This window comes from Phasianus colchicus, chromosome 9 (assembly GCF_987193195.1).
Source record: "Phasianus colchicus chromosome 9, bPhaCol1.hap1.1, whole genome shotgun sequence".
Taxonomy (NCBI): domain Eukaryota; kingdom Metazoa; phylum Chordata; class Aves; order Galliformes; family Phasianidae; genus Phasianus; species Phasianus colchicus.
The window spans coordinates 21,332,498-21,357,570 of record NC_143444.1 but is presented as its reverse complement, the minus strand read 5'-3'; the positions used below and the strand labels follow the sequence as shown (position 1 = coordinate 21,357,570).

The following is a 25,073-nucleotide window of genomic DNA, read 5'->3' as shown; positions in this document are numbered from 1 at the left end:
GGAACAGGCTGCCCAGAGAGGTTGTGGATGCCCTGTCCCTGGAGGTGTTCAAGGCCAGATTGGATGGGGCCCTGGGCAGCCTGGACTGGTATTAAATGAGGAGGTTGGTGGCCCTGCATGTGGCAGGGGGGTTGGAGATTCATGATCCTTGAGGTCCCTTCCAACCCTGGCGATTCTGTGATTGCCTTATTCCAAAGTCTCAGACAATGGCAGAAGAAAGGCAATTTGCTGTAAGTGCCAGAGTGACAGCAGCAGCAGAAGACAGAGTAAAGGAAAAAGCTGCTGTTAACAACAATGACATCTAATAACCATAGGACATGATCTAGAGCTTGGGCTGTACTGCTCTGCCTGCCAACATAAAGATTTTAAACTCTGCTTGGCACCCAGATGCTAACAGTGATGGGTGATAAATAAATAACATTGTTTTGTTCACAATGACAATGACTCAGGATGCTCAAGAGACAAGAAATGATTCATATGTGGCCTTCAGACCTCATCAGCTGTAAGCTATTTTGCTTTCCCTCAGGAATTCAGTAACTGGGGCAGGGGAACAGACAGTGATTAGCATGTTAGTGCTGTGCTTGTCTACTCTATGTTAATTTACAATTGTTCTGTGTTCAAGTCAGTTTTTACTTATTCCCCAGGTAGTTGCAGTGAGGATACTGTGAGAAGCTGTGTGCACTAGGATGTGTGCTGGTGCAATGAATTCTTCTACCACTTCATGAGATAGCAGAAGTAAGCAACACAAGGCGGAGCAAATGAACTGTCATCTGATTTCTTCTCTGCTACAGTTGCTTTTCTGAACAAATATCATGGTGGTCTTAGTCTTGCATCTCACGTTTGTGTTACCTTTAGATAATGTTGCACTACACATACAATTTTTTTTTTTTTTTTCCCTGCTAGGTCCAAAACCGCTGCTGTTGTAAGAAAAGAGCAAAGAAAAAGAGTAGCACGGTCCAACGTTTTCATTTCCTTTTAGTTGGACTGGGGACGTGCTTTAGCGGCATGCTGGAAATGGGTTAATGGTTGGACTTGATCCTAGAGGACTTTTCCAACCTTAATGATTCTGTGACTCTGCAAATCTATTATACTTCTTCACGGCCATATGTAGAAAGAACTTCATTTACTTTTGCATGCTCTTCTTTCTGGGTATGGGTAGTGCTTGATGCTCTCAAGTTGCTCCCCCCCTTTTTTTTTCTTGTTCAAGTTTATTTCACAAGAATACAAAGTTAATGAAATTCTTCAGATCTGTCACAGATACTGTGTGAAAATGTTACAGTTTGGGACCAGAGGCAGAGATTAAAAAATGACTTTTATAGTAAAAAAAAAAAAAATTACACAACTGGTTGTTCTGCCTTTTCCTTATCAGAGAGGAATGGAGGGTAAGGTTCTATGAAGTAAAAGAAAACTTTTACACAGCTACGTTGCATTGTTTAAAGTCTCATATTTTTCTTCTTTTATTGCAACTTGACAACTGTGATTAGAAGCAAATGTCTAATTTGAAAGGGCCAATTCAGGGATACAGTTTCTGCCTGGTACTATTGTCTGTTCTGCAGAAACCTACACAACCACGAACTTCCAGCTTCAGCCTTGTGCAATGCGGGATCCAGATGGATGTTTTTGCTGAGTCTGGGATTTGGTATACAAATGCTTTGACTCAAAAAAAAAAAAAAAAAAAAGTTTTTCCACATGCAGTTAATAAGTCACTACTAATATATTTTAATATTATATGCATTTTAATGTTATATATATTTAGTAGATACTCTAAACGTGAAGATGCTAGATATTCTTGTTAGTCTTTAATTTCTTCTTTGTTTCTTGAAATTTTGACTATGCTGACTGAATGACTTCTTTTCGGATGGATGTTTTCCATATTTCATAATGAAAAGGGCCTCCTGCTTCACAGGCTTCATTTGCACATTACAACAAAACAGTGCAGGAGGACTACAGTTGTTAAACAAAATGAAAACAGATATTCTTTCCAAACACTAATGGGATTTTTACCTAGGTTTACCACAGGAGATTTTCACCAATGTCAGTTTAGAAACTCAGTAAACCTCCCTGGAATTTGGGCAATATAATAATGCTTTGCACTGTTTTACTGCTTTCCAGTTCAACTGCTTTACCACCATAAGCTAAAACATCTTCACAATATCCTTCACAGGGAGTATAAATGCCTTACCTCAGAACCGACACATTGGCAAAGTTACCAACATCATATATTCAACCTCCACTTCCAGAGTGCATTGGCCAAAAGATTTGTAAGAAATGTGATCAGCAACAGCCAGCTTCTCTACAAGAAACTGTGCCACTGAGGTCCATGGAAATACAGCAGCTGCCCAGGATGCTGTGTTAGGAAATGGTGTAATTCCTGCCCCTACGGGTGAGTATTTTCAGAGAAAGAATATTCAGTTATGCTGTCTTTGTCACTTATATCCACAAGACTCAAATGATTGCTAAAATTTATTTTGAGTTTAAATTCATTTAAATCTGACCTTTGTCTTATTTTTTCTTATTTTTCATCCTGCAGTTTGGAATAACCATTTTCTTTTTTGTCTATGAAAAAGATTTCAAAAGATTTACTCTTCTCAAGACATCACCCAAATTCTGTCAAAAACATATATTCTACTTTCATGTGTTTCAGATTGTCATGTAATGTCAAGAACTCAGAAATATCATATTTTAAAGTGAATTGTTTTTATCTGAACTGCTAGAAAAACTAAATATAAGCATGAGAGAATCTGAAGTTTCAAGAGGAAATTAGAATTAAATCTCCAGAATGATCTGGAAATATGTGATTTAATATTTCCAAACTGCTTAATAACATTAAGAATACTTTCCATTACTTCACACATTGCTCTGTATGACCCACTGTAATTGCTATAGGACTGTGAGCAGGTATCCAGAAGATTCTCTGCCTTACACAACATAAATAAAATTGAGGATCATTAAACTTCATATATCTGTATTAATGATTATACAAAAATTGAAGCAAAAATGCACCAGGATAAGATGCACACGATATAAATTTGAAGAGAGTCACATATCTACATAATTTGACTGAGAACTAAAGACCTGACTCATAATGAGAATTTCTCTTAAGAAAGAAAGTTCTGTCAGAAAGGTTATTTCTAAAAGGTGCTGATAATTTTTTGTTTTTCTCAAATTGCATTCAGATAAGGAATTTACTCTTTTGCAAGTGGCATAGTATAGCAATTTTTTTGTTACCTAAGGCAAAACACAGGAGAAACACTGTCAGAGGAAATCAAAGACTTGTAAGTGGTAAATAGAAGCTAAAAATGAATTATATGGGAAATAAATTATATGAAAGATCGTGAAAGTAAAATTACTGGAGATTTAGTTGTCAGGAAAGGGGAAACTATTTGAACAGACAGGAATAGGAATTAAAGTCACTTTACAATTAATCTGGGTAATGGTTAATCTGAATTAATGCATAATGACTTTGGAATAGATATTTTAAAGCATATGGACATTTACTTTTGTCATTAATTCTCTTCTGCTTGCATTTGCAATGAGACTGACTGACTCTACTTATTGAAAAATTAGGGTTTTTTTTTCCACTACTGTTAACTAATGATATTTGTATAGTATGTCCACATTACTGCTTGAAAAATACATCCAAGTGTCTACTGTAGTTATCCCAACAGCCCCTTCAATTCATAAATATTTTAACTAAAAGTGGTTGCTTCAGTAGATTGAGGGAGCCTAATGCAATGTTGATGTTTGATTTTTGTCAGCAGACAAATAGGACAAGAGGTTCTTGATATAAAGCAGAGACTGACTGAGGTCTTCTGCTTCACAGCTACAAATACCACTCTTGCCAAGTGCCATTCATTTCCTAGAATGGTCACTTCATTTGCGATTTTGAGCTTACTGCTGTGATACAGGATTTTACTGTGTGTTTTGTGATCAGCCTCCTGCACCTCTATTGATGAACTGCTCAGAGCAAATTCCTACTTGGGAAATTTGTGTCTATATAGTCTATATAGATCTAGTGCCACAGAAGTGTACACAAATGGGCAGTTATCAAAACTGCTATATAGCTACGTGTTTGGTAACCTTCTGTACGTCTCTTCAACAAATATTTTTGAGATATGTATTTTTTTCTTGCATCTAACTTATGATTATTAGATGTGCAAACTTTGTGATTCGAGTCATGCTGTTTTCAATGTTAGATTTCATTATGCTGTGTTGAAGACATTCATAAGCCTTCAAGATATTGTATATTCTCTTAACTGATTGCTTGCTGTACATACTGAAATCTGACAGGAAAATCTTCTGTTCAAAAGGTATAGTCTGTACACTGTACACTTGATCTTGCCAGTGACCTCTGTAAATAAAGGTAGACCTTACAAAAACAAACAAACAAACAAACAAAAAACACACAAAAAACCAAACCAAACAAACAACAACAACAACAAAATCCCAGCTTCGTTGCCTTTTCAGCTTTTTCAGATTTAGAGAAGGAGGTTAGCAATGAATTAGATATACAATTCTGTTACATTTTGGGAATGCAGGGGAATCTTCTTGGTTTGGTAATAGTTCCTAGTGTGTGACTTCTTAATTTAAATTAATTTGTATTTCATTTTCCATTGATCTGCACTTGTTCATTTATGGAGTTGCTTGGTGCACCATGTATGCACAGTTCGTGCTGACTTTGAACTCCATTTGTGCTTTAATAGTCCACGACACCAACTTGATGTATCATGACACTGTATTTAGTTAGGAAAATATTGTGTACATTTGGAAATGAATGACATAGGATGGATGTCTTTTTTATTCTACCTTTAGGGAAAGTGATGAAGAAATGGCTGTATCTCAGGAAATGAGTGAAGTTTTGCAGGAAACAACTGGAGAAAGGTCAGATTTGTGAGTATTGTATATTGTGAAATATATATTGTGAAACTAATGAAAAACTTGTGAAATTGGTTTTTACCAGTAGAAGAAAAGCAGAATCTGGCCCATAGGGAGAAGCAATGAGTATGGAATCAGAACCGTACAATGGTTTTATTTACATAAAGACTTAGTAAAACAAGCTGTGTTATTTTAGCTGAGCCTGACCGATTTACTATCCAAACACAATAGTCAACGATACATAACTGGCATCTGATCACTACCACAGAAGTGGAATTCTGTTGAGCAATGCTCCACGTTAGGAGTGATTTTCCTCTCCAAGTGTATTGCCAGTGAAGCCTGCTACACAATGCTGAGAGTGCACACAAGAGAGTAGTAGCCCCAAATGTGCTTTTGGAAGACAAGGAATAATCCCATGTTGTAATAGTAAAATCTTTGTGTTTATGATTGTTAGTACTCTGCTCCAGAGGCTTCTGTAATCTTTTGTCTTAGATTAAGAACAGGGAGCAGCCAAATCTTAGGCAGCTTGGGGTTGCTCATAAACTTTGGATTGTTGTAGTGCAGGATGCTCACGCACAACCTTCCTTTCTCTTCTACACCCAAAACACTGAACAGCACCAAAGAGCCCAGTTCTGACAGCAGCACTGCAGTTCTGCAGCACTCTTGCCAACGAGTACAGATGATCTTGCTTTGCTCAGAAGCAAGTGGGAGCAAACATGATATCCTAATACAAAATACTTCCCCTTCAGACAATAATGTTTTTCCATATTCCCTTCTCTGTTTTGCAAGGTTTATTTCTGTTTTGTCATTTCATTTCTTTCCATTTTCTCTCATAGTCCCCTATTAATGGCATCCTTTAGAGACAGAGGAGTTCACTGTGATTTTGAATTTGTCACCATAGCTTGCTTACAGCATTATGTAAAAACCCTCCCATGCTATGAAGCTGACACAAGAAACAACTTTGTCTCTGTGGAAGGACTACATGCTGTTCATACTAGTGTTCTCAGAGTTTCATTTCTGTTTTTTTTTTTTTTTTTTCTGACATAACTAATTTCTAGACATCGGCCCTCATCTTTCAAAAGATGTAGAAGCTGAAAGTGGTAGGTATAATTCGGTTCATGTCTGAAATTCTGCTCTTTATAGAACAATACTTCAGCTGAAAATATTTTAAAAGAAATGGCAGAACTAATTAGTTCATGACAAGGCTATCTTTAGGAAGCAACTATTCAATTCAGGACATGCTAAGGAAGTGCATGAGGAGACACAGTACTTTCATTCACCATGGAACTAGTGCACAGGGTTAAGTTCTAGCCGACAGCCTGTAGTCCTCCCAAGCTCTGATTCTTGCCAATTTTCTATTAGCTGAAACTAGATATATTTCAGTAAGACACAAGACTGATTTTTTTTGATACTACTAACATTTATAGAATGTTTTATGTTTTTTCCCTCTCTTCCCTACATCCTTCTCTTTACAGATGCTTTTATCAAAATAATTTGACTGTTGTTTCTTTCAGTAAGGAAACAAGTGGGTGAGAGGTATGCATTTCTGAACTGAATGATATTAATTTGCTTTTCCTCTGCTAGTTTTGGCTGTAAAGGATGTATGAAGTGACTATGTTTGCACCTGATATCAATATTTTCTTAACTAGGTAGCTAGGATGCAAGTACTACATATACATGTCTTTTCTAGGTGAATCAAAAGCTTCCTGATGGGTAGCTGGAGGGTCAGTATGGGTAAATTCTAAGTGAAAATATTCTGCATCTTTAGCAGGAAAGAACTTGTATCTTGAAATTCTAGTGTAGATATTGTGAATTAGGGGAATGATCACAGAATCCCACGGGATCACATCTTTTTTACAATAATTTCTGTTTTTTATCTCTTCTGCTGCTTATCAAAGGACTGCCAAAAAATAGGAGGTTCTCATTTTGATTTCTTACTGAAATTAGGAAAAATAAGTAGTGTTGTGTACGTCTTCCTGAACGCTTCCTGAAACACCCCAGCTAGCATGATAATTTGGGAGATTAACTTGTTTAGCTGCTAGATTGTTTGTAAACAGTATTCTTTGCATAGATTGTGTTATCGTGTCCAAAATGAAACAGCTGTGGATGTATTTACAGACTCAGAAAGCTGGAGCACTGATTGCAGTTTTAGTAATTATTCTGACGTAGAGGCAAAGCCCATGGGAAACATGTGCTTATTCTCTCTCCTTCGTCTCTAACCCCACCCACATGTTGCCATTTCACTTGAATGGATCAGTGTACTCAGCATTCAAGTCTTTTAGTAAATCAAGCCTGTGAGTGAATGTTTAGTCCCAAACAGTTTAAAGATAGGTTGTTGAATGCTTCATAAAATACAATTGTATTTATGGGAATGTTAAAGTACAGAAGTTTACTAAGGTGAAGAATGGAATGCAAACACAAGGATCACAAATAATCTAGTGATGAGTTTTCAATTAAAAAAATGAAAATCTGTTGTTTGATTTCAAGGTCCTGAGATTGTTTTCTAGGCCATTCCTTTCTATACTTCTTTATGCAAATACACTGAGCTTGTTCCTGAAGTTTTAGTGACTAAGAGAAAATGTTTATGAATTTGTATTCATTTAGGTAATTCTTTTTATAACATTAAACTCCTGAATGTCTTGAGAATACTTTAGTCCTGTCTTTGTTTTAGAAGACAACCTCTAATTGATGGCAGTTACTGTAGATTGAAACCAAAATTTGTAGCACTTCAATGATTTTTTTCTTCTAGGTGAACTAGTGAGTGTTTTTATTTACTATTTTATCAGCTATGCTGTGTTATAGAAAAGGAAAAATGCTAGAGGAAAAGAAGTAATGAAAACAATGTGAGAGGTTGAATAAACTTCACTACTGTTGTATAAATGTGGCTGCTATCTCAATGCCTTAGTTGGACTGCCCTTAATTGGACACTCTAAGATGTGGTAAGCAAAGAGCAAACCACACTGAAAGAAGACACCTGTCAGACAAGGCAGAGCTATGTATTTTTAAATACCTTCATGTAAGACAATTCCCAGATGGAGATTAGCCTTAAAATAACATTACAAAAAAATAAATAAATGAATGAAAAATTCCCCAGAGGTGAGGAACTGGAGAGAGGACCAGGAAGAATGACTAAGGTATGTTTCCTTACCCTTTACTTTGTAAGTTGTTTTAATAGGGAACATGTCATTATTTCTAGTATCCTTATGAAATGAAATGTGCAATCTTAATACCTGAGTGTTTTAATTTCCTGTTCTTTCAGTTTTCCCAGGGGGATTTACTAGGTTAATAAAATGATTCTTGCAAGCATTTCCAAAGCCCCATGAGGGCATTTGATTTCATTTGCTTCTGAATTGGCTGCAGTGTGGTGGCATCCCAAGAGTGCATGAAATTGTACAATGTACAAATATGCACCTTGTGTTGAGTTTTGAATTGTCAGTGCAACCAAGGAGGCAATAAGAAAACAGAAGTACCTCTCTTTGGGGAAAAGAAATTTAGGAAAATGACCATTTATTGGGCTTACAATGCAGGAAATCTCCCAAACAACAAAACTATGAAAAAAACAAGCACTGAAACCAAGAGTCTTAACTACGACCCCCAAACATGTCAAGTTCAAACACCTCACAAATCAGTGCATAACATCTTCCAAAACATAGACAATCCCTTAGGAAAAGGTTTCTCATAATTGGGAATTTCCTTACAGGAGATTGCTCAACAACTCTTAAGCAATATTTCCATTATGTGGGAAGCAAAATCAAAATCTGGTAATGTTACAGCATGCATTTACTTGCTGCCTGTAACTACATGTCTGTTCTTAGACTGTTTCATTCTCATCTCCTTTATAAGGTGAATGTGAATTAGGAACCTTATTCTGGAAATTGATCTTCCCAGTAGTGAAGTGGTGCTCTTACTTTAATAACTTAGCTTGTACATCTCAGCAGGAACAGCACCCAGTATTCAACCAGTGCAAAATTACTTGAGATAGTTGAAGGCTTTCCTGACCATGGACTAGATCATTCGTTTATTCTTAATGATGAAAATTCCATTCGCATTTTTGTTTTATTTAGAATTTACATTTTGTTGCTCAAGGTTCTGGGCTGAAGGATAGACAAGGGGAATAAATAAAATAACTGCAGTACTCCTTTGATATACTTCTGGCCTCAGGACATTAGCTGTTAGTCCAAAGGAAGGACTAGGACCTGTTTTTACCTACAGTGATTTGCAACAGAGCTTTGAGAGGAAAGCTATAGGAGAAAAGAGGCAAAAAGTCTCTGATAGATGAAATGCCATGGCAGATTTGCCTGCCTTTTTTTTTTTTTTTTTTTTTTTTTTTACAGCTTCCACCTTTTTTTGTGCCTTTTGACCTAAACTAATAATGGGTAATTCTAATAATAACTCTGAATTTCTTCTGAAACTTATTTTGGAAGCCAAAAAAAATGATCTTTTTTTTTATGCCATCAAAAAAATTAATCTCCTGCTGAGCTCCTAATTCTTTATTTTCTTTCCCTGCTGTTACTTTTTTAGGAAAGTGCTATCTGTGGACATGAAGATGTACCTTGTCTTATTCACAGCGCCGCAACTGCACAACCCTTCTCTGAGTTAGTGCAGTGCAGTTAGCGGCTAGCCAAGCTCACAAGCCAGGAGAGTTTGACATCAGTGGGTGTTGTCTCAGAAAGGAGAGTGCAATGTGACTCCAGAAAAGAGACACGAATTCCTCACGCTCTTTGTAAAATAAACAAAATGTTGATATTTGTGGTGAGTTGAACATCTGTGTTTCTTTTTGAGAAATAAGCAAACTTTGAAAATGCCATTTTCTTCCAGTTGTATCGAACTCAACAGTTGACAAAACTTGGCCGTCAAAAATACTTCTAAAAGGAGTGACCGAGAAAGAGTGATGTCTTTTATTGCACTGAGAAAATAGATGTACTAACCTTTCTCCTTCGTAGCTTTTTTTTTTTTTTTTTGTGGCTTGCAAACTTCACCTCTTGCGGGTGGTGGTTCCATTTCTGGTCTTGATGTGTTTATTTATTGCTTCAAATTCAATGCTTACTTTCTCAAGGAACAGCGGCATAGGAAATTTAAAAAAAGATCAATCTCAGACTTAGGCTAAGAGACTGCTTTTTCCTTTTGGAGGGTGGGGGGTTCAGCAAGATCAGCCAAACTTTTTGAAAAACCCTAGAACTAAATTTTTATGAACTAAACTTCATGAAAATATTAGTAAATTTAAATAGCATCTGAGAAGTATTTGTGCAAACCTGGGCTATCACATTTTAGTTAACTTCAAATCACAAAAAATTAAAGATTTTTGTGATTTTTTTAAAAATATCCTTGACTGATGTGGGTTTTTTTTGTTTGTTTGGGTTTTTTTTTGCTTTTTGGAAAACAGTTTACTTCTCAAAACACACTATTTCAGACAACGCAGGATGAAGAAAAGTATGTTCACAGAATCACAGAATCGTAGGTGTTGGAAGGGACCTCCAGAGATCATCGAGTCCAACCCCCCTGTCAAAGCAGGATCCCTACACCAGGTCGCACAGGTAGGCGTCCAGGCGGGTCTTGAATATCTCCAGAGAAGGAGACTATGATATATGCAAAAAGTAACATTTAATTTCTAAACTTGTTTAACAATAACTTTGAGTATGAGGTCTGGTGTACAGGGTTTGTTCTTGTGGTGTTCTGGTTTACCCATGGAATGATGACCAAGGCTTAAATTTCTTCTTGGGATGAATTGGGCGGTATTGACTCTCAGCTCACTCATATTTTGGATGATTTTCCCAATAGTTGGAGTGGCAAAACTCGCTGTTGTTGTGAGCTAAGCCGCATATTTCACACAATCAGAGGTGAAAATGCTGTAACTCAAAAGCTGAGGAGAGGAAACTGAAAGAACTTCACAGGCAGGATCTGACAACAGTGCCCTGAGGCTGAACATGTCACTTGTCACCAATCCAGGCAAGCAATGTTGGCCATGTTGGCTGCTTTCTTCTACTAGAGAAGGGTCCAGTGCATGCAGCTAGTGCTGTTCCTTTAAAGCCAGCCTCATGTACCATGGGCTGGCACAGAATGGCCCTTGGACTGTCTACAAATTGATTCTAACCCAACTGCAATAGGACCACCACCTCTAGTACAAGGCTCAGGGGCATAAAGCTTTTTTATTTTTATGATTGCTTTTTGACTCTAGCTTGTTGACATTATTAAGTATGTTTGATTTGTTCTTACTTGAATTAAATGTTTTGTTCAATTTCAAATGATCTGTTTTAATTGGCTGAGTACATGGAAACATTTTAGTTTGGGCTGGATCCAAAGCAACAACCACTAACTCTTTTTTCCTGTTGACTACTGAACCAAAAAAAATCAATTATTTAAATAGCTTCAGTTTTAACATCAGCTGCAGAAGAACTGGATAGCAGAGGCCTTTGTGTGAACCTGAAATCCAGTGTGAAATGTGAAGCCAGAGATCAAAACCAAAGCAAGCTCAAATAATATCCCAGAGTAGAGAAGTGAGGGTAGTTTGTTTATTTAGTATTTCTTTCTGATACAATTGAATTCAACCTGGATTCATATCAGAGTGCTTTAAAAGTCAATATTACTTGAGAGTCAGAGTTTGTTTTAATCATATATAGACATAGTACTACAACATCCATTCTTGATTTTAAAACTAATCTGTTTTTAGGTGATGGACCTACTCTGGCTCAGAATTAAAAAATGTGAGCAGCAGGTTTAGATTTAAACTTTGTGACAAATTTTAAACTTCTGAAATATCAGCATAGCTTTTTGGATTAGGGGTTCATATTTTAAGTCAGAATCAGAGTTACAACTTCCAAGCCAGTACGACCTTTGGTGACTTCAAATGGGATTTCCAGATCAGTTACAGCCATAATTATAAAGTATGGTAAAATATAATGCATAGGAAGTGATGGGCTGAAGGGACGATACAATATCTTTTCTTTAAGTGCTCTGATATTTTCCACAAAAGATAAAGAAAATAATCTGACTATTCAAGCATAATTTGTCCATTTTGTAAGTAGATTTTATTCTCAGTGTGTAGAAAACAGAGTAATACTCAGGCTTCATAGTTTCTCTAAGCAGGAGACTGGTAATATTTTGAAAGACAAGCAATATAAAGAATTGCCTAATATTTTTAATTTAACTTGAATAGTTTCCCCTAAAATCTTTATCTCTTGCAGCGAAATTTTAATTTACACTAAAGAATAAACTAAGCATATTTTTTTTCTTTGAGTGGAGCAATCGTTCATAATATAGTGATCCTTGCACAATATATACATTTTGGGTTTTTCGTCAGAAAATCGAGAGATTAATAACAGAACTGATGTCTCTTTGCAGAAGGAATAATCGGGGTGTTTTTGTGTGTATTTAATCACAGGAAATAAAGAAGTTGAGGTTATTCTTTCTGATATTTAATGATCATCTTAATTTAGTAGCCTTTGGCTTGTTGGGTTTTTTTTTGCACACTGAGTCACATCACCAAAAAGAGGGTGAGTGATGACGTACAATAAATTAATACTTATGCCTTGAAAATAAAAATGCAGAATTAATACATATGCAACTATTTATGGAAAATGTAACATGAAAACTCAGTGTCCTTACATACACTACAAGCAAATAATAGTCATAATACTCTACCAGACTCTTGGTAAGGTACTTTTGTTCACACCTCAAAATGTACTAGTTGAGACTCCAGAAGGCATTATTCTTAAGATCTCTCTGGATTTTTATAATCAAGAATATATTGTAAAAATAATCTGATCATTCTGAAATAAAATAAGAATATGTTAATCTAATCTGATAGAATTGTTAGAAATGTTAGCTGTGGGTTTGAGTCATCATTTTCCACTATGATTTTGAATTACCTCCATTGGCAGCAAGCATACCTGGAGCCCTTGCATACTTGGCCAACAGTTCTGACAGATACAACAGCTTTGAAGCTGGGATTAAGAATGTGAAAGAACATACGCAATACCAGTCATACATGGACATAGATCAAAGTCTGCTGTAGAAAAAAAATGCATCTCTTGTGTCTGGATTTCTATTTGACTTTTACAGAAAAGGTGTTGGAGAATCTGTTTTGTTTCCCTTGTAAACTCTGAATGAAAAGTGATTGGATTTATAAAGAATCACCTTACATTTGATTACTACATAATGAAGGATGAAGTGTGTGCTAGGTTAAGTTGAATTTACGAAATTAGTTTAAAAGATTTGGTTTTGTCTTGTGTTTATTATAGTTCCCAGAAGCTCATGAAGAGAAACAGTGAACCATTTTCCTTTATTAGACTATAAAATTACCTGTTTTTGTACCTGAAAATGGTTATCCATGATGGGTGCTTGTTTAGGGATGAAAGAAGACACATGCAGTGGTCAAGGATGAGGCAGTCAAGGATGTATAGAGTACAGACAGAAGAGACAAAAAGGCTACTGAGGGAACAAAAAAGGCAGAAGGTTAAAGGCTAGTTCATACAAGAAAGCTGCACACAGAGATGAGGTGACAGTGTGAGCATACACAAAATCTGAATAAGAGTGGGTCAACTGAGCTAATAGGTATTAATCTTGTTACAGTTTAGTTTCATTTTTCTTCATCTGTTATCAGGAAACAGGTATTTTTTCACTTTATGCGTGGAGATCAGAAGCACAGAGAAATTCACATAAGGACACCCAGGAAGTCTGCAGCAGAACAGGGAACTAAACCAGAAATTTTTGAGTTCCAGACAAATATGCCATCCATGGGAGAATTCATTTCCCCTCTGTGGGAGTTTCTACTGCTAAATTGCATTAGATGAGAGAACTAGTCCCTTTCGTTTATATTTCTTCAAAACAAAACAGGCTAAATTCAATACATCACAAATACATCACCATGATTACAGTGAAATGATTAATAAATCTCTAAATCCTAATGACAGGATTGGTTAAAGATGAAAATGAGATGGCAAGATTAAGGAAAGAGGCAAATAAGAGTTATCTGAGGAGATGAATGAGGTTAAATTATGTTGCAAGAAAAAATAATTGATAAAACTCTGAGAACTTTTTCTGTATTAGTAAAAAACTTGTTTGTGAGGTTGAATATGCCAGAATAGTTTTAAAGCTTATTTATTATGAAATAAAATCTGCTGTTTGAATACTGTGTCTCATCAAGTCCCTGGGGCTGTTTACATAAAGGCAAACAATCTGCCAGTGTTAAAATTTTTACTCATTTCCTTCATTTCTCAGTTCTTTCTAAAACCTATCCTCTGAAAAGTATGTTGCTCAAGTCATCGGTGGTAAAGAACTGTACCTTTAAAGCAAGGAAAGGAAAACTTTATGCAGTGTCTTACGGATCCATATTAGATTCTAAGTATTTTTTACCACCTTCTGAACTCTTTAGTGATGATTTTCATTTTCAGGGTGACAGTGTGTTCTGTACATCAGCTCCAGGACAAATGACTCTTCTATTTGTGTCTATTAGATGTCCTGGAACATGAGTTAGGTTGTGGTTTACATATGGTAACTGCATAGATACTCTCAACTTCTCTCTTATATTTTTCTAGGTAGAAATACACTTCAGGTATCATCTTATATCTCCACTCTTTTAAAATGTTTCCTACCTTTTCACTTATTTGTAACATTTTTTTTTCCTAGCTGCACTAACTTTTCACTCACAGCATAAGGAGTTTTGACTCTGTTGCTAGTTTACTGCCTTTACATTCCAACATATTTCTGTGTACTTCCTGGTTCCTGTTACTCTTCAATTAAATACCAAAGGCAATATGATTCCTCCCACCATATTAGTGCATTCACTTGCTCTTCTCTTAACATCCTTTTCTGTTTTCTCTGGTTATAATTTTTTGTCTTTGCCAGGCTTTTGACTCCATAGTCATTTTTTTTAACGTGTCCTGACCCATTAAATACACCTGACAGGATGTATTACAGGGGAATAATATCCTAAAGCTGTTCTCACAGCTACTTTGAGGAAGGCAGGATGATGCATCAGACCAATGTGGACACTATTTTGTTTTTTAGCAGGTAGGTGGTGATTATTCTAGTCCAGCTATTTTTCCTTGTTTTCTTATGTATAGTTTTAGTACTTGAACTATTTCTTTCTCTCAGCCCTTAAAAAAAAAGAAGACGAGTTCTAGACATGCATCATCAATCTCCAAGAGTAAAATAGGCTCCAATACAAGAATGTAATTTTTCAGTTTTATCCAACATCTTGTTTTATATCAATCTTGGTTTTGTACAAATCTCAGTTTGTAGATCTGCTTTGTCTTCCAAGATGAGCGTTCTGCTGTGTTTAAAGGTGATAATTTTATTTTCTGAGTAGAAATGATGTTTCCTCATCAGTGGGGAAAAAAAAGTAATGAAAAAATGCGTCAAGTCTCAATCCTTTTTCTTATATCAGATCTTTATCTTGATTGTTAAGGGCAAAAGTAGTGCTTATTGCAAAGATTAATTATCAACTATGATGCTGATGTTGTAATGCAGAATTTTTTTCAGTTGTTGTAGGATATTTCAGGTCATACAAAGATTGTGCTCTGTGGCAAGGAAAGCTGTATAACAACACTGACTGCAAACAAGTTGGGCAGGAACTGAACACCTGCAATTTTTATTGGAGAGCAGACTGTGCCATCTGGTACTTTTTATTTCTGTGGATTCCCATGCAATGCATTGCAATTTTGCTTCTTAGAAGGGGGATAGCATGAATGTAGGCACATACTGAAACTTCATTTTGATAAGTAGATATGGCTGACCTCTTGGAGTGGAACTGGAAAAACAGTAGGATTTTTCAAGTGTTTAAATGAGTTTGCTGCTTTATTGCTATTATGATAAAAGTCAGGTCCTCAGTCTACTCAAGTAGTTTTGAAAATGAGATTTTCATTTTTCTGGTAAGACTGGTATGGAAATTTTGTGTGTTTTCTTTGGTGCTTGGTGTAATGTGGATGTAGAAATAGAGATTCTGCTCGGGTATGATAGAAATTATATTGCGTTCATAGCTAATCAATCAGGATCTCCCAGAACACAGGCTGGTTGGGAAATCCATAAGAGACATCCATTATTTTAAAGTGATATTTTAACTTCCATAGGATTCAACTGACCAGCTCGATCCCGTGGTGATAATGACTTCAGTAGGAGTGCAGTCTTGTGAATCATTTAACATTCACTCAAATAGTAATTCGCGTGAAATCAGGAGTTGCTTCATGCCTCACCATTTGATTGTTACTACTATCAAGTGGACAAATTTCCAAAGAAAAAAATTAAATTTGGTAAAAATGGATTCCGTGCCTAATATTAGGCTGTAACAAAAAATTAAAGGAAATTTGTAAGTGGGGGACACAGTATAAATTCAAAAGATTTCCCAATGTGAAAGAAACTGGACCACAGGTAGGCAATATAGAGTTTTAAACACAAAAACAAACTAACATGAGTCAGATGTCCATAGAAACTGCAATCTGTTAGTCTGCAGCTGAGGTAGAGCATTGGACGTAAGTTCTTTCTCTGCAGAAGGGACAGAAACAGACCATCTTATTTGATCTGGGAGCCTGCTGTTCCTTATATTTAGGACTCAAAAGAACCATTTATGTTTACAGATTATTATATATGCTAAGTCCAGATTTAAAGAAGAACAAAGGCAAGACCTTTCAGCACTTTAATTTCTGTACTTATGGGAACAACTTCTTTCACACTTTGGTGACAAATACATGCTTTAACTAAGCTCGATTAAAACTGTGGGACTGAAGATAACCAAGTCAATTTTGCAGTTAGTTTTTTGTGAAGGAGACCTAAAACCTCTCCATACCTGGGATAATCAGACATTTATAGTAATGCCAGTTACTCATACGGCAGACTTTGAGTTTTAATAAAAGCACTATTTGGCTTATTACAGTGTAGTAGTTCTGATTGCAAAAGCTACAGCCTGCTATCTTGTAAACCCGCATGGAGGTTAATTTTATAATCAGTTCAGAACACCAAAGATCATGTACTTTTTACATTTCAAAACTTAGTGTAAGAGGGTTAGATGTAAAATATCGCTATTCAAAGCTGCTGGAACTACACTTGGTTAAATTCATTAATGGTGTGTTGCTGAGCACCTAATTCACAATATACTGAATGTGATTCAAGTGTTTATATTCTTTGCAGTCTGCAGATTTAGTTTAATGTAGAAGTGTAAGAGAAATAAATTTCATGAAGGAAAAATGGAGTATGAAATATAAATTAGTAACAGTGACTGGTTGCAGCAAGATTGTGTTGGAATTCTGATTTCTTCCTTCCTGACTGAATTACTCATTCAAATGCAGGCCCACTTGGAAAAAAAAAGACAAATTCAATTTCTGATGCAGATATGCTCCTGTCAAAATCATACACATGGGACAAGTATGTAGCAGTATGAATCTGAGCTTAACTACATTTCAGTGTAATTGCAAACATTATTAGCTGATTTTGGTATGATCTTTCATGAGTAGTGGGTGTTTATAGTTTAGTAAAGCAGGTAATATTGTATACAGTGTTTCCTATAATTTTAGATAGATTTTAGGAGGATTTTTATATATTTATTCTTTTAAGTGATTTAAATATTTTTTTCTTCTGATTTTTTAGCTTGAACTCTCATGCTTAACTAAGAACAAATTGTTTGTCAGTATTATAATTACCTAGGCTTTGTAGCTTGCACATCTGCTTTAATTAGGTCACCTGGGAGAATGTGAACTACACCAGAAGAAACATTTCAGATTGCAAGAATTTACAACCTATAGGAACACATGTGAGTTTATAGATAAATGTGACAGAGGTGTTCTAGACAATGCCTGCACAGGATCGTGTTTGACTGTAGGCAGTCAAGCAAACAGGAGTGTGTGGTTCTCTTGCTCATATCACTCATGATTTTCTGTTCCTGAAGTTTCCTGCCCTAGGAAATATTCCAAAGTATTTTTATGCTGCATAGCAGGTAGACAAGTTTTCTTTTTCTAGCCATAAAAGGACAAGATTAAAAAATGCTCTTATCAATAAATGAGAGTTGGAACAAGTTATGGAACTGGTGGTAGGGTGAAACCTATCTGATGCAAGGAAAAGCATTGGCTGAGGCCTGTGACTAAGCTGAGAGAAGGGTCATTTGAGCTGCAGTGCTGGCACATTGTCTCTGGGGAAGCACTCGCTCGAAATTTAGCAAAAAAACCCACCAAACTATTTTCTGTGATTCTGTGTTTTATCAGGGCACTGTGAGGTAGACTTCATTGTGGTTATGCACAATAGTGAAAAATTGTGAGAAAGTATTTGCTTTCCTACTGAATCATTTTAATTAGACAAGAGAAATTAAATTAGCTTAGGGCAGGATTATGTAGAGGACAGTCAATTAAATTCCAAGCAATTTACTATGCCAAATAATTATTTGCAGAAATGAAAAATAATGGAACTTTTAAATGAGAAATTCTGGTCAGGTAGATGAATTCTGTATAAACTATAAGCTTTAATTTTTTTCTTTGCTGACTTACTGTTTAATGTGAATGATCTGGTGTTGCTAAACAGTTGTTGATGTCCTGTGTTGTGAAACCAAATTATTTCTGTATACTTTGTTTCATTGTCTGTATGCATACCTGAAATTTAGTAGTGGCTAACTTCCTCACAAGTGTTTCAATGAAAAAAAATTAAAGTATTGATTCTTCTACTTTCTGCACCAGCAAAACTCTTGGGTACAGTTTGTCCCAATACATTCTGGTGAAATGTGCTATAATTTTGGAGAGGGCTGAGTTATGCAAAGATAAATTATGTAATGACTTAGTTGACAAAACCTAAATCAATGGCGAAGATGTTGCATGGTTATTTCCCATGTTCTGATCTGTAACTTGTTTTTCTCTGAATCAGAATGACTAATTATGAGGAAATTGACCCTTTAACAGATTTTCATATTTTTCGTATTTTTCTTCTTTCCTTCCTGTTAGCATTTTTTAAAACCAAGGTGGTTAGCAGTGCAATAGTTTGATGGTTTGCAAACAAGAGACCTGTGCCATGCACAGAACAAGCATGTTGATACTTGATAGCTCAAAGGCCTCAGGACGAATGCTGTTGTTCAGCTGTGGGCATTGCTCAAGACTGGATGTGGCTCTGGGCAGCCTGGTCTAGCCATTGGTGACCCTGCCCGTGGCAGGGGGGTTGAAACTAGATGATCTTTGATGTCCTTTTCAACCCAGGCCATCCTATGATTCTATGATTGTCTGAAGAATATGCAGATTAATTTGCTGTTTGCAAAATATGAAGCAAGAGCATGAGCAATATGTTGTAGGACCATTAGTATTTTCTTAACTTTTTCTATCTGAATTCTTTAGGAAGAGGGTTGTCCCTTTACCTGTTACTCTATTTATTTATTTATTTATTTATTTATTTATTTATTTATTTATTTATTTATTTTTACTTCGTCAGTTACAAAAACTTATTCCTCTTTTTGAATTCCGTTGCAGTTTATGTATTCCCAAGAAAAATAACAGACGTCTTACAGAGATACTAACATTTCACAGGTACTCACACATTGCATTCACAGGTAACCCTGAATATTGCTAAATTACTGTCTAGCTAAATAGGTCCTCAGCAACTCAGCTCCAGTTTGTTATGCTGTTGTCAGTGTAAGACAGAGTGCTTGACCAAAAGTTTAAAATCCACTTGCTGTACAAAACGAAGGATAAATATCAGATCACACTGTAGACACTGGCGAAGAAAGGATTCTGTGTTTAGTACTCTTACAAAATCCTGAGTCACTTTGACCTATTCTTTTCTAATATTGTATATTGCTTATGATATGTGCTACACTGCCTCTGACATTTACTGCAGTTACTGGGTTGCTGGGATATGCTGTTTTCATATTCACACTATGAAAAAAATATTTTCAAAATGAAACCTGGAAACATGAGATTGGAAAACTGTAACTATTCCTGGCCATTCAACTCTGAAGTTGTCATGAAGCAGAGATTTAATACAGCTGTTTTTTCTCATTTTTCTTTTTCTTTTTTTTTTTTTTTTCATTTGGATATGGAATTTTTAAAAGAAATTATTGAACATGTAGCTGTATAAATTATGATGCTGTTGGTATGGATGTACAGTCTCATAAACACCTCCCCTGTCCACCCACATAGCTTATTTCAATCAATACATTTGAAATGTAGAGCTGCTGAAAAATATATGACACATAATACACTTAATAAACAATAAATAGTTTTATATTTATGCTCTCTCAGAAAAAAATAACTGTTCTCTAATCAATTTTACAGAGTTGTACTGCTGTTATTGATTTTTATGTTCCAAATAGAGCTCTATTTATGCTCATGTATGCACTGTACTTTATATTTAGGTTGTGGATGTTACTGCTTAACATGTAAATCTCTAAAAAATGGATAACTTAGCATTAGAAAGAGGGAAATGTGAAGTAAAAATCTGCCACTTTTTCTTCTGTATTCAAGAGCTGAAGTTTCTTGTCTTGTCTTTTATAGCTTGCTAGTATCTTTCCAAAAACCCTATTTGTCTGTGTTATATTCATGAATCTGACTGTATTTCTACAAATGTTACCCGCTATTCTCATACATAGAAAAATCTACTCGTGCAAATCTTGCCTGCACTCACTATTCATTTTTTATTTCACTGCAAGATGTTCTGGGGATTCCAAAAGTCTACTTTTGTAGATTATGCCTTATCTAATCTACTGAATATCAGTTCACGATCGAAGTCTAGACCTCGTTGTTGACTTTGATGGACACTTGAGCTGAAGATCTGACATTTAAATGAAAACAATGACATAATGGCAAAGAAAAATGAATCAAAAAACAAAAAACCTCTTCAAACATTGTTTAAAAAGAAAAAAAAAACAAAAAAAGAAATCTACTGAATAAACTTCACTGACCTAGGCTGTCAGACTTGGCATTCCTGTGCAGGGTTGCATCAGTGCCTTTACGAGAACACTTCACAAACATTCACCTCTCACCTTTAGTGCATTCTTCTGAAACTTTCCATTGCTCAATTTACTACAGCATGTCAGTTATGTCTCCTTGGGCTTCACCCTAAACTGTTCCTTTTCCTCTTTCTTTGGTACTTACACTTCTGCAGAAGATAATCCCACTTTATTTTTGTTAGCCAATTAATTTACCCATTATAGTATTTCCTCAAAATGCCTATTTGTTATTCCATTCCCATAATCATTTTATTTACTTCATTCAAAGCTCTTGGATTTTTTTTGTAGTAAGGTATAGCAATCAGTATTTTTCCAGCCACAGTGTCATCAGTGAGGAAATTGTAACATATTTTCCTAGGTAATTCCTCTGCCAATCAGCTTTTATAAGCTCTTTAGAGGATGTCAGAAGAGAGCGGATAGTTAACTATGAAAACTAACAAAAAATAGTTGCAAAGGCAGATCCTCTTGAAAAAGAAATGAAAGGGCTACAAGCCATTCAAAATGGGAACTTGCTGGCAGATTTCACTACTTAAGTACAGATCAAATGCACTAAGGCCTGACGTGATGAAAGCTAGAAGTTTGGCCTTCATCCTAAGGACTAAGTATTTCCCATAAGAGAATACACCACACATCACACTGCCCAAATACTTAATGTTCAAAATGAAAATGAAGGGATCAAAGCCATTATTCTGGATGAGAAGTAGTGTCACATAAATGTCCCGATATTTGATCAGGGTTAGTCAAAGTTTTACAGTAACTGTGTAGTACAGACCCATCCTTGTTCAGCACTTTTCTGTCTGAAATCAGGTTACTTAAGGTCTGTCTTGTTTTTATTGCTGTGCTGCATAGTGCTAGTATTTATTTTGTACCCATTTTTCTATTTATTTCATTTCTCACCTGTTTTACTTGTACTCAGTAAATAGCTCTATTCCTGCTGCTACTTCCCAGGCTAGAAAATAGAAGTCTCATACAGTTTCCTGGGTTTATCATTAACTAACTATAACTTCAGGCAATCAGAATGTTTAAATGCTACTAATGCTTTTGTTACTGATTAGTGTAACGAATTGAAAAAATCCATAACATGTTTTGATTTGGGTTCATTTCACATTTCTAAGAACATTCAACTTTTCTTCGACCAGCTGTATGCCAGATGTTTTCTTCTTTATGTGCTATTGTGAGTCCAGTTCAACCTATTTTAAATTCAATTGCTGTTTCTTATACATGGAAATTCTTTTCAGAAGTACTCCATCCTGAGGTAAAAGCTGGTCAAATTCAATCATAAGTAGTGACAAGGTGAGGCTGGATTTTTTTATTTTTATTTTTTTAACAACTTGTAGCATTACTAATGGAGTCACAAGCTGATGGAGAAAGTCCAGTTTTTTAGCCTTTAAACACCAGAAGTCAGACTTGCTCTTTCCATGCTTGCACAGAAAGATATGTAGCTATGGCATCTATCAGGTCACATCTTTATATACAAATGCATGTGGCTAGCCTTTAAGGTCCTTTATGACACGTCTGGACATGCTTCTATTCTGAATAGGTAAAGCTAAACTTTGTCATCAAGCATAAGTACATGGAAAGTGTGATTGCAAAACTGTAATTAGCAGATGTTTTTTCTCTATTACTATTACCTCATTGTCCTATGAGGCACAGGTGCCCATCTGATTATTAAATCCCTGCATTTGAGACTGTTTTGGACAATGCAGTCTTGCAGAGGTCTGTTAGTAAACTTGAATGCTTTCCTTGTCTGTCTAACACATCCAACCCTCTACTTCTCAACAAAGTAAGCTGCAGAAAATCAGTGCAAGGACTTGTAGTAGATGTAATTTCTCTTTAAGACTTCTTTTATAACATTCTCTCAGAACTTGGTAGTCTAGTCCCTCTCCAAATGCATTCTTCTCTCTTTTCTCCAGTGGAACTCCAGCAGTGGAATTATGGAAATATGATCTCTCATTAGCTTGCTCTTTATCAAACCCTGCTAGTTATCAGGTGTGACTGGTTTATTGAGTTTTCAGAGATAAATTATCTGCTTGGCTTATGGCTATATCTATACAGATTCTATTAATTCAGTAAGAGCTTATGGGCTACGTGGCTGTCTATCACAATGAAAATGAAATTTCTTCTAATTAAAGATATAAACGTGTTTGCCACAATCTTTCAGCACAGATATTACTCGAGGTAAGCCAACACTGTGAGAATTGCTCATAATAAAATTAGATCATTCTTAATTAAATATCTCTACGGAGAGATTTCTCCACATCATAACTGAGTGTTTTTCACTTTCATTAAGAGGAATCTATTTCTCCATCCAACGTTACATTCTGCCAGGAAACCCAACCACTTTCATTTGGTTGGAAACCTTGAGGCTGAGTTCCTGCATAGGACTGTGGTTTGTTGTTGAGTCTAAAGTTTAAAAATCACACTTTGCTTTAAGATACCAGTAATTTTAGGAAAAAAAGATTGTGGAAATATAAAGCCCTTACCAAAATTAAATCTGCATGTCTATGTTATTGCTTTATTTTAATTTCTTTCTGTTTACTTTGGTATATGCAAACAAAAAAATATTTCTCAACATTTTTTGATGATAAAGTGTGGGGGATACATTTTTATCATTTGTCTGTAGCAACCATGTATTCCTGCATTTCTGTTGAAGTGCAGCTGTGGTAGCATGGCTCAGAGAGAAATGCATCTCTCAAATGTAATGTTTATCCACTGTGAGATTGTGTTTTGTGCTAATCAGGTTGCATTTGTATTGCTTGCAACCCAAAGCTCCCTGAAGTTAATGGAAATTTTCCCATCGCTTTTTAATGAATTTTGGATTTTTATTTTCTGATGAAAATAGTACAGAAATATTTTTTCTTAAAAATATGAAAAATGCTTAGAGGAGAATCTGGTTGAAAAAAAAGTGAATCCAAAAATAAAAATAAGCCACCTACTTGTAATTATATGTTCTGGTTTGGGGAAATTCCATTGATAATTAACTGTTCTTCAAAATATTCTGTGATTTGTAGTGAAATACATGCTTTACAATGTGTTACATAAGAATGTTTGAGTATTTCACTACATGGGAAACATTAAATGACAGCACCCTGAATGCTGAGTTTATTTTGTAATTGAAAGAATTATATTAACATCTTTAATAAAAATACACAAAAATACTACTGCATAGTTTGATGAGAATTGTCTTGGTGAGAACTTACATCAGTTACAAAATCCTATTTTTGATTTGTTAACATCTTTCTGTTTTCTTGAGGAAAGTAATGTTGTCTAATTTTCTTTGACTACAGCTTGGAGACACTGCAGAGTTTTGCCAAGCGTGAACTGCCAGGAAGCTCAATACTCTGCGATGTAAAACAGATGGGTAATAATCACCTTCATAGATCCTTTTTTTCCCCCTCATTATTAAAACATAAATAACTTCTCTACCACTCCAAACATTTGTTAAAATTGAATTTTGGAAGAAAGAGGATAAAAAAAATCTAATGATATAAAAATGTAAAGGTTACAATGATGACTGTTTCCAAGTAACTCTCTTCCATCATTTTTACTGACTTTTATAGGAATTTTCCTGTTGTGATCCCAATTTTATTTTTTCTATCTGGAAAGTAACTTTACAAGTGGACAGCCATCTTCAGAAATGCTTGTTTCTTACTGCTTTATTTTAACTCATTATATTACTCATTATGTTACACAGATTACTAATAAGAAAGGATTATTTAACTGGCAGTATTAATTTTGTAACTATCAGATTTCCATTATATCTCTAAGGTGAAAAAATATCATTTTGTGGATTAATGATTACAAGAATTATTTAACTCTTCTCTATACTTATGTATTAAATTTTATTTCTGCCAAAATTTGATTTCTCTGTTTTTGATGTAGAAGAAATGATGACATATTTCTAGAGCAGTAACTCAAAGTTAGAAATAGAAATTGCAGGATTCCAGGATCAAAGACAGCAGATGTAAAAGCTGGAAAATCTTCATAGATGAAAAAATATACAATTAGGAAACTGTTAAACAATTTATATTATTAACCCACAGAACTCCATCTGTTTATCTCCTTTCACATTTGCAAATGCAAAAGAATTATATGTTAAAAAGATGCTTTTGATTCTTTTTATTAAATGCAACTGTGCTGTTTGTGACTTTGTAACGGAATTGGAAATTAGAAAATCATGCGTAGTTTACAAACAGCAGCATTAATTACATGTAATTAACCAGAAAGGAAGGATTTAACTCAGTCATGGCTTTGATTGCCTATGAATATCTGCTCACATGAAATGAGAGAT

The 25,073-nt window shown here is 35.3% G+C and overlaps 1 long non-coding RNA gene across 1 annotated transcript; it reads left to right on the top strand.

Annotated features, from left to right (window-relative positions):
• The first annotated feature begins 633 nt into the window (after positions 1-633).
• On the top strand, positions 634-24,144 carry LOC149916866 (uncharacterized). The gene is made up of 6 exons (XR_016468964.1): positions 634-735; positions 2,165-2,383; positions 4,813-4,881; positions 9,397-9,627; positions 10,286-10,409; positions 24,070-24,144. It is a non-coding gene; the product is annotated as an uncharacterized LOC149916866 (long non-coding RNA).
• The last annotated feature ends 929 nt before the right edge of the window (positions 24,145-25,073 follow it).